The sequence below is a fragment of the Amblyomma maculatum genome, chromosome 2, assembly GCF_055883805.1.
Source record: "Amblyomma maculatum isolate TAMU_Amacu chromosome 2, ASM5588380v1, whole genome shotgun sequence".
NCBI classification, from domain to species: Eukaryota; Metazoa; Arthropoda; class Arachnida; order Ixodida; family Ixodidae; genus Amblyomma; species Amblyomma maculatum.
In genome coordinates this window covers 121,563,632-121,575,632 of record NC_139345.1, presented here as the reverse complement: position 1 = coordinate 121,575,632, position 12,001 = coordinate 121,563,632, and the positions used below count along the sequence as shown (strand labels likewise).

At 50.6% G+C, this 12,001-nt stretch overlaps 1 pseudogene; it reads right to left on the bottom strand.

Annotated features, from left to right (window-relative positions):
• Nucleotides 1-1,086: 1,086 nt before the first annotated feature.
• Nucleotides 1,087-2,217, bottom strand: LOC146199731 (uncharacterized; annotated as a pseudogene).
• Between the last annotated feature and the right edge of the window lie 9,784 nt (nt 2,218-12,001).

Below are 12,001 nucleotides of genomic sequence, written 5' to 3'. Positions count from 1 at the left end.
GACATTATTTGTGCTGGAACGTTTGGCGGACGAGTTGTTCCACCTTAGCTGAAGACGAAAAATAAAATGCTTCTCAGGTTCTTTATCCATCGTTCAGCCCAAATCATAATCAGGAGTCACCTAAAGCTAATTGATGAGCTGACACTACCGGCTTTTGATCCGCGGCTATTTTTCGAAGACATGGATGGATGCGGTTCCCCTCTTCTTTTCCTTTCTTTCAGCAGGCTCTTTGTAAGGCACTTGGGAGGATTTAGAAATATATTGTCGGGACAGCACGAGATTTTAACACACGAAAAAAAATCACGATGCATGAAGGCTTCATTGTCATTCACGAAGTGCATGAAGTGTATCAGAATTAATAACCATGAAAAAATTTAAAAAGTCTGAGCGAAGCTTCGTCTATAGATAAACTTTCCGTGCTGGAATGCAATGACAACCACAGCGAAACTGTAACTTGTAAAACTAATACACGTCCTGCCGTGTCGCATGGGTCGAATTCTGGCTCGTTAGGCGAAACGCAATACGCATATCCGTGTGCTGTCTGATGTCGGTTCACGTTATCAAGCTCCGGTCATCTCAAACAAGCTTGAGCTGTCCACTACAGCATTCCTCGCAGCCCGCATGTCGCATCCGGTCTTTATATGCTACAGCTTTTTTTTCACAGGTACTTCAAGCAGAACCGCCAAAACTCCTAGCTTAACTGCATGGGCCGAGATTCCTTTCGCAAACCGCTGAATCGGTTGCGCGGACTTCTGTCGCTTGTCGACCATGCAGGCATCTCATCGTTTCGCAGGAGGGACACGCTAGTCAGTGTTCAAACTCTGCTCTTCTCCGTGTAGACGCGTTGCCACCCTGCTCCCCACCCGCTAGTCTTCCTCTCTTGACGAATATTGTGCAGTCGACGAAAAACGAAACAACTCCCGTAGCATGGGCTAAGAGTTCGCGCTTCATTCATACCCCGACGCGTTTTTCAAGTTCCCGCAGCCAACACAGTCCTGGAGCCTATACTACTCTAGTGTATACCAGTGATTTACAAAGGTCTCTGGTGTTTTCCCATTAAAAAACCTATCAGAGGAAGAGGAGGAATCAACATTTATTAGGCTTAAAATAATTCGGTGGTGCATGTAAGCACCAGACGGGGTGGTTGCCTAGTTGCGGGACCCATGTTTCCAGCCGCTCCTGGCCCCTGTCCTTCAGTGCGAGCTGAATCGATAGGGCGGGGCTGGATAACAAGGTCTCCCATCGCTCAAGGGGTTGGAAATTGGAGGTATTGGCGGAAAGGGTAGGAGGGGGGGGGGAGGTCATGAGATTTGTGCATTCTGCCAAAAGGTGAGGCAGGGTGCCTTTTTCTTTTCTGCAAAAAGGACAGAGCATGTCGTGTTCTGCGGGGTACACGCGGTTCATCAGTACGATATGCGCAAGCGATCTCGCCTGCGCTCGACGCAGGATCGCCTGTTGTTGCCTGGTGAGTTTGTGGTGCGGTTCCGGCAATCTGCACTTTTCCTCTCGGTATATCAGGGCAATCTCCTGAAAGCTGCTAACCGGATGCAGTCTTTTCCGGCTTGTGCTATCCCGGAATGACATTTCTTGGGCATGGTAGTCTGCGATGGTGTTGCCTGCTACCTGCGAGTGAGCCGGGACCCACATGAGCTCTATGGCTCTTCCGGGAGGCTTGCACTTGGATAGAATGGCTCGGGCCGCGGAGGAGATTACCCCCCTGCGGAAGCTTCTGTAGGCTGTCTTTGAGTCGATGACCACGGTGTCCACGCTCGGCGTTACGAGTGCGAGGGCCACGGCCGCTTCTTCAGCAACTGCGGGTTTGTTGTCTTTATGAACGCGCTGACGACAAGCCTGTTTTTTGACGTAACCACCACCGCTGCACGGTGGTGGTTAGGCGTCCGCGTATAGGACCCTGAGGTTCTCTTCCAGCTTCCAGGCTATGACTTTGGCCCGTGCAGTGCGCCTGTCGTCATCTTTGCCCAGCGTCATGTTGCGGGGAAGGGATTTGATGTGAATGGTCGTCTACCAATCTTCCAGAAGGGCTTCGTTGACGAGTATTGGCTCAATCAGCCATCCTATCTTGCGTAGGACGGATCGTCCGTGTTCCGTGTGACTAAGCCGGATTCTCTAATTAGAGAGGTGGGCTTCAATGAGCTCCTCCAGCGTGCTTTGGGCGCCCATCTCTAGAAGTCTTTGCGTGGACGAGTATATGGACATGCCCAGTGCTTGCTTCATTGCTTTACGAAGCATTGTGTTTGGTGTCCCTATTCGTCTTCGTCGGCTGGAGATAGGGGGCGGAATAAGTAACCCGCGAGAGGACAAACACGCGTATCAGGCGCATGGCATCGTCCTCTTTGATGCCTCGGTTTCTGTTAGATACCCTTCTAATCATACTGGTTATCTGTTTGGTGATAGTCCTGATCTTTGTGACGGCGGCGTGTACCTTGCCGTCAGTCTGAAGTAGTAGACCAAGGATCCTAATCTGCTGTGTTGGCTTGATGGTCGTTCCATCGATGTTGATGATCCCGTTCGACGGCAGGTGTTTTTTGGATTTTTCCCTGTTGGATCCCAAGCAGCTCTGATTTCTGGGCAGCGCAGCTCAGTCCACATGACTTTGCGTACTCTTGCATCGTTTTTACCGCCTTCTGCAAGACTTTCTCCATCCAGGCATTAGACCCGGCTCGAGCCGTCCACATCGAAATATCGTCGGCGTAGAACGCGTGGTCCACGCCTTCGATTTGCTTGAGTAGATCGGGCAGAGGCAGGAAGGCCAGATTGAAGAGCGAGAGCAACAAGACCGATCCCTGTGGAGTGCCTGTATCACCAAGCCGACAGGGTCCGACTTCTCCTCCCATATCCTGATGATCGCTGTTAGGTTTGACAGAAAATGTTTGATGTAGCCTAATATCTTTCGGCCACTCCTGGTCATATTCAGACTCTGCAACACGCTCGCGTGGAACACGTTACCAAACGCTCCCTTCCGGTCGAGGGCGACGAACTGTATTCTACCCGATTGGTTCTAACCTGATTTCTTCATTTTAGTAACAGAGCATCCAAAGCACAGAACCAGTGCGGCTGAGGCTTCCACTCGCTCACGCAGATCGACTTCGGGACAAGAGCCCTAGAAATCATCGAGCGCCACGACCTCATGACCACTTGATATGGCTATACCCCTTCCTCCGCTAGCCAGCTGCCAGCTATCGACAGAAATAGAGTATTCTCTCCTAGGTCGTTGCATTCAGGTTTAAGTCGGTCTAAATACCCGACATTCAACCCGACAGCTCCTAGCCGGAGCCACATGCAAGAGCTTAAACTACAACGCATCGGGCTAAGCGCCACAAAATATTTGCGCAACCCCAATTTTTTTAACATTATTACAATTCTAGCCAAAATTGTATGCATTTTCTTTTGTCTCCAGATTGAAGAGAAACCTTATCCGCAGGTATGCCAAAGCATTTCAGCTTCGACGAGCTTTTGTCAAGCCAGCACAAAAGCGGCGGTGGAGTTTTAATCTTTCCGCAGGTCAAAATCCCGTCGAAAATATGCCAATAAGGTCATTAAGTACGCTTGAACACATATTTCCGAACTTTGTCAATGAAATTTTTGCATATAAATGCTACTTAAAGAAAAACAGGCACTTTAGCTCGGGTAAGATGATACATGTTCAAAATTGTTGCGATGTAGCAGACATGCATATCCATTGCGTTTCAATCGGCGTGAAACGCGGCACAGGACTGTTGTTGTTGTTGTTGTTGTCGTGGCTGCAGGAAGAAGGAAAGAAAATGCATGGGCCTGCTACTGGCTCTGTAGCTGAGCCCCCTCCGCTGCCTCGTGCGGACCGAAGGAAGTAGAGAAGGAAAAAAAAGAAGAGGAAGAGAAAGACGCGCGCCGCAACAGCAGTCGTCCACCAGCCAAGCGGTGGCGGGTCCAATGACAGCCCACAACAAACAAAAATTCGGTGGCCGCCAGCCCACGCCGCCGACTCCCCGTCCCAGCCCCGCAGGGCCAGGAAGAGCCACCCCTCACTGGGTCACATGCCAGCGATTCAGCGAACTCAGCGGTGAGCGGTGGCGACAAGAGCGAAAAAAATTTAACATGGCTTAGCTCTGCTCTGCCTGGATATGTAGCGAAAAGCAGTGAATACCTCGGGATCAGAAGTTAATTTCTTCAGTCTTCTGTCGCTGATGCGTTTCGTCAACGGAGGGCCACGGGCCGTACGAGAGGCTGCCCAACGCCCGTCTCGACAGAGATATAGACGTAGAAGAAGTTCGCACGGCACTGCAGGACCTCAACAGCAGGTCGGCGGCCGGGCTGGACCGCATCACCAACAAGGTGCTTAAGAACCTCGACGACAAATCCATAGAAAGCCTCACGAGCTATTACATCAAATGCTGGAAAAAGGGAACGCTGCCGACGCAGTGGAAGAAGACCAAGATCATCCTGATCCCCAAGCCGGGCAAGCCATCTGACACGGATAAACTCCGACCCATATCGCTCACATCATGCGTGGGCAAGGTTTTGGAGCACGTCCTACTCAACAGGTGGCAAGAATACCTCGAGAAAGAATATCTCTACCCGGAAACAATCATTGGCTTCAGGCAGCACCTAAGTACCCAAGACGCCATGATACAACTCAAGCACCAGATCATCGACGGCGACACAGGCGACAACAAAGCAGTACTGGGACTCGACCTGCAGAGCGCCTTCGACAAAGTGAAGCACTCGGCGATCCTATCCCAAGTTTCGAAACTCAACATGGGAGAGAGATCACACAATTACCATACAATTACATCAAAGACTTCCTCACGGACAGAACAGCCGAGCTCAGAGCGGGGGACCTTCAAGCACAGAAGCTGGGAAGCGCAGGCACACCTCAGGGATCGGTCATCTCGCCAGTGCTTTTCAATCTCGTGATGATAGGAGTGGCCGAAAGGCTCAAGAACATCAAGGATGTCCGACATACGATACACGCGGACGACATAACGCTGTGGGTGGAAGGGGGTAGTGATGCCTACATCGAATCCACCCTACAGGTGGCCGTTGAGGCGATCGAAGACCAACTCGACGGAAGGGGCTCAGATGCTCGCCGAGCTAGTCGAAGTTCCTGGTCTACCCGCCCGTCAAGCAGCGCAAACCCAAGAGCAGCTCGAGAGAGTACGAGACAATCAAAGTCAAGACCAGAGAGGGAAACGCGATCCCAAGAGTCAAAAGATCAGTGTGTTGGGACTGACGATCGAGACGCACGGCAGTAACGGCGAGACCGTCACCCGGCTCATTGCGAAAGCGGCGAACGCCACGAGACTACTCAAACGAGTCACGAACAAGAAAAGTGGAATGAGGGAAGAAAGCCTGATCAGACTGATCCACTCGTTCGTCATGTCACGTAGTGTATGTGGCGGCCTACCACAAGTGGAAGAAGAGCGAGAGAAACAATATAGACATACTCATCCGCAGAGCCTACAAGACGGCACTGGGACTGTTCGAAACAACGAGCACCAAACGCCTCCTGCAGCTGGGGGTGCACAACACGCTGGAGGAGATAGCGGGACCCAACGCGCCGCACACCTCGAAAGACTGTCTACGACCAAGGCCGGCCGGAAAATCCTGAGCAACCTGGTAATTGGATATCAAGGCAGGGAGCAGACGCAGCTCCCCGTCCCCGATGAGATTAGGCGCAACATCAGAGTGGACTCAGTACCGAAGAACATGCACCCGGAGTATAGCAAAGGGAAGAGAGCACTGAGAGCCAAGACACTGATAGACCAGCACGCGGCCGACACACACGCACGCTACGTTGACGCGGCTGAGTACGCCAAGATACACGGCTTCACTACGGTCGTCGTCGACGCGACCGGCACCGTTCGCATGACCGCCAGCACGAGATGCACCAAGGCAGAACAAGCGGAGGAGGTGGCCATCGCCCTGGCCATCGCCGACCGCGACTGCCACATAGTGCTATGCGACTCGAGGCAGGCGGTGAGAAATTACGCCAAAGGCAGGATAGCGAAGGAAGCGGTGCGCATACTGCAGGCAACCAAGAACGACGATGGCAGCAAACAAGTGAGAATCAAGTGGTTCCTGGCGCACGCGGGCGAGGCGTCAGACCGCGATGCCAACCACAACGAGACGGCGCACGCCGAGGCGCGCGCTAACGGACCGCGTCTCGGTCGACTGGCCGCTGTGGTTCAGCACTAAGGACCGAATGACCGACTACAACGAAATAACCAAGGCGTTCCGCCTAGCTGGCAGAACTCTTCCCTTCCCCCCCCCCCCCCCCTTGCTCGGGGCTCAGTCGAGAGCAAGCAGTTTTATTCAGATAGTTACAGACTCCCCAGCCCGTCGCTGATGCACAGAATGTATCCCGAGACGCACCCGACAGACAAACAGTCTACCGAACGGAGAAGGCCGGCTTCGCACACATTCTGTGGATTTGCAACAAGTACCAGGAAGAAACTAAGTCTGGGAGGATCCCGCCGCGACTGGAAGCAGCCGCAGGGAGTGACAATCAAAAGGAACAACTCTGGGTCGTCCAGCAGGTCATCAAGGCGCTGGCCCGGCAAGGAACCAGCGAGCCGGCAACGGCGAGCGGGGACCCAGGCCGCGCGGCCGGTGCCCAGAGGACGACGTAGGCCCCGTCCGGAGCGCGCGCGCGAGAGAGCGCGTTCTACTGCAGGCCCCAAATAAACGTTTTATCAAGCCAACAATTCAGTCTTCTGCGCTGTTCGTCAGCAGCTAAACTCTCCTTGGTTCCCTGTCGAGCGCGTCTAACTTCACCGGCGTTCTATAATTCGTTTACAGGAAAGTAAAGGAGCAGCATCTGTCACTCGCGGAAGGCAAGAAGCGCCGCCCAGCGGCGTTAGAGCGCACTCGTCCCCGCTCGGTCCTCATAACTGATGGCAAATGGTTGACGTCACATTCTTGACGTCACCCTAATTGAGTGACTTAACTATCTTAGTCTTTGGTATTTTCAAACTGCGAGCCAATGTCAGTATCTGTCACGTGCGGAATCCCGCTATCATCCTCAAGGTACACAAGCGGAATTATCAGCAGCACTTCACGACCCGCGGCTTGTGGAATCGTTAGAGCCTTATCGAACTATTCAATCTGTGGAGCGTGAAAAGTGGCGGTGCCCAGGGATGGAGCACATGGAAACGACGAACCGTGAAATCTCCACCACGCTCAAGGACGGAGTGTCAGCAAGTACAATTCCTCACACTCTTAATGCTTATGGGGTGCAGGCATTAGTTTCATCCCATGGAGACCTTCACTCTGTCTTTGATGCAGCCGGGTTGGACGTGTACGGTGTCAGTGCTGCACGCCTCGATGCACCCAGTGCCGGTGCTTTGGCCATACTGGGGAGAATGTGTCTTAAGCAATGCTGATATTCTACGTCAAGGCCAGTGGTCACGAGAAGATGACGTGGTGTCTGAACATATCATGGATGTGTCAGAGTTTGTCGATGTGTCCGGTGAGCCAAGTCGTGAACCTCAAATTGGCGGGGACCAAAAGCATTCTGCACCTCACATCAACACAGAAGAATCTGCAGCGACTGGGCATCTAGAACCAGCGTCTCCAGAGCCAAACCCGCGGGGCCCGGGCCCGCGTGTGAGTGTCACTCAGAGTGCTGTGCTAGCTACACAGGAACCACCTGCCACTGAAGGATGTCTGGATATGTGTCCTGTGGAGCAAGTGGAGAAGATACTGCCAGTGGATGGTCGCCTATCTTCCTCTGTCGTCGATTCTCCTTCGTCGTTAGAGGGTAACAGTGAGCCGTGTATGGCGCCGATCTCTGGCGCGTCTGGTTCTCTATCGGCTGTCAGTGTGGCAGCAAGCGAAGTGCTCCATTCAGGTTCGTGGGCCGAAGCCCTGAGTGTCTAAGAGGAGGACATGGACAACTTAACGCCTTTGAAGCGTCCCGAAGATGATGAGGTGTGTATCCATGGTGCTGGCCAGAAGGCACTCTGTGTATAGGCCACGGGAAGGGTGACTTCAAATGGGAGGGCGATGTCTGCCTGAAAAGCCGCCAATTTGCAGACGAGCCACCCCATTCCAGGGGTTGATGTTTAAAAGGACTAGTACCAAAAATGGCTAGCGTCGCAGCATATCAAGTCGCTACCCTTCACGTCAGGGGTATGCGTAATCGCCGAAGGCAGCAGCAGTTAAAGTTCTGTTAAAGACATGGAGTGTGTTTGAAGCAGCAATTCAGGAAACAAAGTTGTCCTCCGTTGAAGAGACGCAAGCGGCTCTCGAGCCGTTTTTGCCGGAATATAACATTATTGTGCTAGCCACGCTAGATTCTTGTCTGGAGGGTGTATGCTATTTCTGGCCAAAACTCTGGAGATGGTAGCCATGTCTTATTGCATAGATGACGAGGGGCGACTTATATGCTGTGACTTCAAAATTTGAGGTATGCAGTGGCGAATTATTTGTGTTTACACCCTCGTAAAGCAGCGAGATAGAAGGTTTTTTTTTCTGTAGTTAGTTAACCATTTGTGCACAGATCGCCAAATTATATTTTTAGGAAATTTATTCGTGTTTGTAGGGATGAGGACCGATCAGTATTATGTAAGAGATATGACCCTAGTGCTGCATTAAATAACGGTTTAGCTTGTGAACATAATCTTGTGGAATTGGGGCAGAAAAAAGACGACAGTATTCATTTCACTCATTTTCACTCCTTCTCTAATGCTCGCCTTGACAGAATTTATATTTTTGCAGACACGTTAGCAAATGTGTTCAGTTACTGGGTGCGGCCCATCTTCTTCAGTGACCGTTGTATGGTGTCTCTTCAGGTAGAGAGGTACAGTCGGCACATACTTCACCCTCGGTGGGAGCTGTAGAAGTTGAATAACTGTCTGCTCTCAGATGAAATCTTTAAGCGTGCTGTACCTACGTGTTTCAAAGACATATGGGCACACCATGATCTGTCAGTTTTTCATAAATGGGACTTGTTTAAACAGGAGACCAAAAACTTCGCAATTGAACCCTCTGCAAGAACCTCGTTCCTGAAGAGACACCACCTTCGTGAGCTTGGGCGCACTCTCACATGGCTACATGTGCTAGAGAGTGTTGACCCGGGTGCCTACGTTGAAGAAATTATTAACGTAAAGGCAGAACTTCAGCAATTTGCGACAGAAAGATACAAGGGAGACTTGATAAGATCTAGGACCAGAAAGTTTCTTGACGAGCACCCTTCACGTCAGGCCTTGAGTGATGAAAGAGACAATGCTCTTACGAAAGAAATACTCTAAAGTACGGTGATTTCTCATACACTGGTGCTTCTAGTATTATTGCTGCTGACTATTATCGAAAGCTGTTCGGCAGTTGTGAAGTTCAAAGCCAGGATTCCGATTATAATTCCCTACTTGAGAACTTTCCTTGACCAGACTATGAGAAGTGTGCTGTGCTAGAGGGATCCATCACTTTGGACGAAATTAAATCAGCCATTTCAAGCCTTCAGAGCCAACAATATAATGGCCCAGATGGTATTACTAACCATTTCTATAAAATATTTTCGCTTTGCCTAACGCCTCTTTGGATGGACGTTTTCCAATCACCTTATGAGGGGGGTTTCCTGCCTCCGACTTTCTATTCAGACCACACAATATTAATTCCCAAAAGCAAAACTACTAATCGGTTGAAAACTGTTGAAGGATATCGTCCAATTTTCATCTGTATGGTTGATTACAAAATGTTTGCCAGGGTTCTTTGTTGTCGTCTGCAGCTGGTCATTGTGGACTTTATTCGTCCGCATCAGGTATGTGGTATCAGAGGGCGCAGCATTCAAACATACATGTATTGCACGTTCAGTAATCGCGATAGTATCCGATGAAACAGGCCAAGTAGCTCTGATTCAAATTGACCTGGCGAAGGCGTTTGATAAAGTTCAGCACGATTTCTTGTTCGCGGTCTTGGAGTCTTGGAGCATGCAAACATTGGTGATGTTTTGCTCAAATACATAAGGCTGGGCTATATGAACTCGTGCACAAGACGAATTTTTAATCAGGAGCTAACGACACCAATACCATTGGAATCATCTTTTTGTCAAGGATGTCCACTGTCTCCACTTGCGTTTGCCTTATATCTGGAACCCCTTTGTCTCAGTATAATTAACAGTGCAGCCATCCGTGGTTTCTCTCTGGCTGAATGGGAAGTAAAGATTTTAGCCTACGCTGACGATATCGCCCTCTTTTGTTCTGCCAAAAGAGTTTGGCTGAACAGTTCTTCGATGTATCAGGCGCTGCTCTTAATTTATATAAATCCAAAGGCTTTCGGTTGCGCCATTGGGGCACTAGACCAAGCCAGTTTAGAGGCATATGCTGGGACTGTAGTCCTCTTCTGTACCTAGGGGTTCCGCTGCACCAAGTTCGCAACAGCGCAACCTACTGGGATTCACAAATCGTACCTATGCGGCGACGAGCACAGGCTTGGATGAGTAAGGAACTATCAGTGTTTGCCGGGGCACAGATCTGTAACGTATTTTTGTTTGCAAGGCTTGTGTATGTGCTTCAAGTCCTGCATTGTGCGAGGAGGAAGGTACATTGCAAATATTCTGATATTTGCAACATCTATGTGGCGCTTTCAATGGGAGCCCATGCGGCGTGACAACTTGTTCCTTCCCTTAGAGTTTGGTAGAGTGGGCCTTGTTCACTTGTTTGTGCACCAACTTGCCCGTTTCCTCGTTTTCAAATCGGCAAACCACCCGTTTCTTGTAGCTGTGCTTATTGGGCATCTTAGTCCTTATTTGCCTTACTTATTCGCACCGACTGGGCAGGCTCGTGAGGAGCCTTTATGGGGATTCCTTAAGGAGGTTACTGACACTTTAAATTTTCTCACTGCGTTTCTCTGTAGATTACCTGTATAGCCTCCCGAGAATGCAGATGACCCAAGCTCTAACTGAGTCTGCCCTCTACACCGTTGTATCCGCAGCTTTATAAGGGGTTTACGGACACCACTGTTCTAAAACGTGTTAGCAAATGTGATGCTATTCCATGAACAAAGACTCAGTGAGACTCCTCCATGCTGCTATTCTTAATAAACTAGATGACGTGGGAGTTGGTGGTCGGCTGTACTTGTGGATTATGAGCTATCTCAGTGGCCGCTCGGTTTACATGGCTACATACGCCTGAAGCAGATGCTCCCCGCTTTCAAGTCGGTCGTGGAGTTCCACAGGGAGCAGTCCTCAGCCCAACTTTATTTAACGTTGCTCTAATTGGCCTGGTGAGTGAACTGCCAACTAACATCCACATAAGTGCATATGCTGACGACATCTGCATCTGGGCCTCTGGTTCGAAGCGCCCACAACTACGTGCGAGATTGCAACGAGCTGTGCCATCGACATTGATGTGCTTACGGCGTCAAGGTTTACTTTTAGGGGCAGAAAAGTGCAGTGATCGCATTTACGGGAAAATATGTCAGCCGCTACCCTATTACACTTCATGGCGTCGTAATACCTTACATCTTCAAGCACAGATTCTTGGAAGTAATTATTCACCACAGACTATCATAGTCGAAACATATTACTGTGGTGAAGAAAAGGCTAATTAATTTTTGACATGTGCGTCGTTTCATAGCTGGCATCAAATGGGGTCCAGCTGAGCTCTCCTTAAAGGGCCACTGTCCAGGCAAGGCCCTTTTAGGCAAAGGAGCCCAGTGTTTCGATCAGGTACCGGAGATAGTCTGTGCAAAATGATACAGTGACATGCGCGCCGCAAAGCATCGAAAATACAATTCAAAGCTCTCTCAGGCTCTCCTTTGGGAAGCCAGCTTCCCCGTTTCCTGCGCTGGCCCAACGGGTCACAGTAATGACGTACGTACCGCGAACGACGTCCATTGGTCCGTCTCACTGACTGACGGGAGAAGGATGGGTGTCTACCGCTCGCTGCGCGCTTTTCCTTCGCCACGGCCAGACTGAATCCAGCGGCGCGCGCTCCCTCGGCCGTTTTTTTTTTTCGCGCTCGCGGAGTGCCACGCCCCACCTCCCGCCAAACGCAGAGGAGGA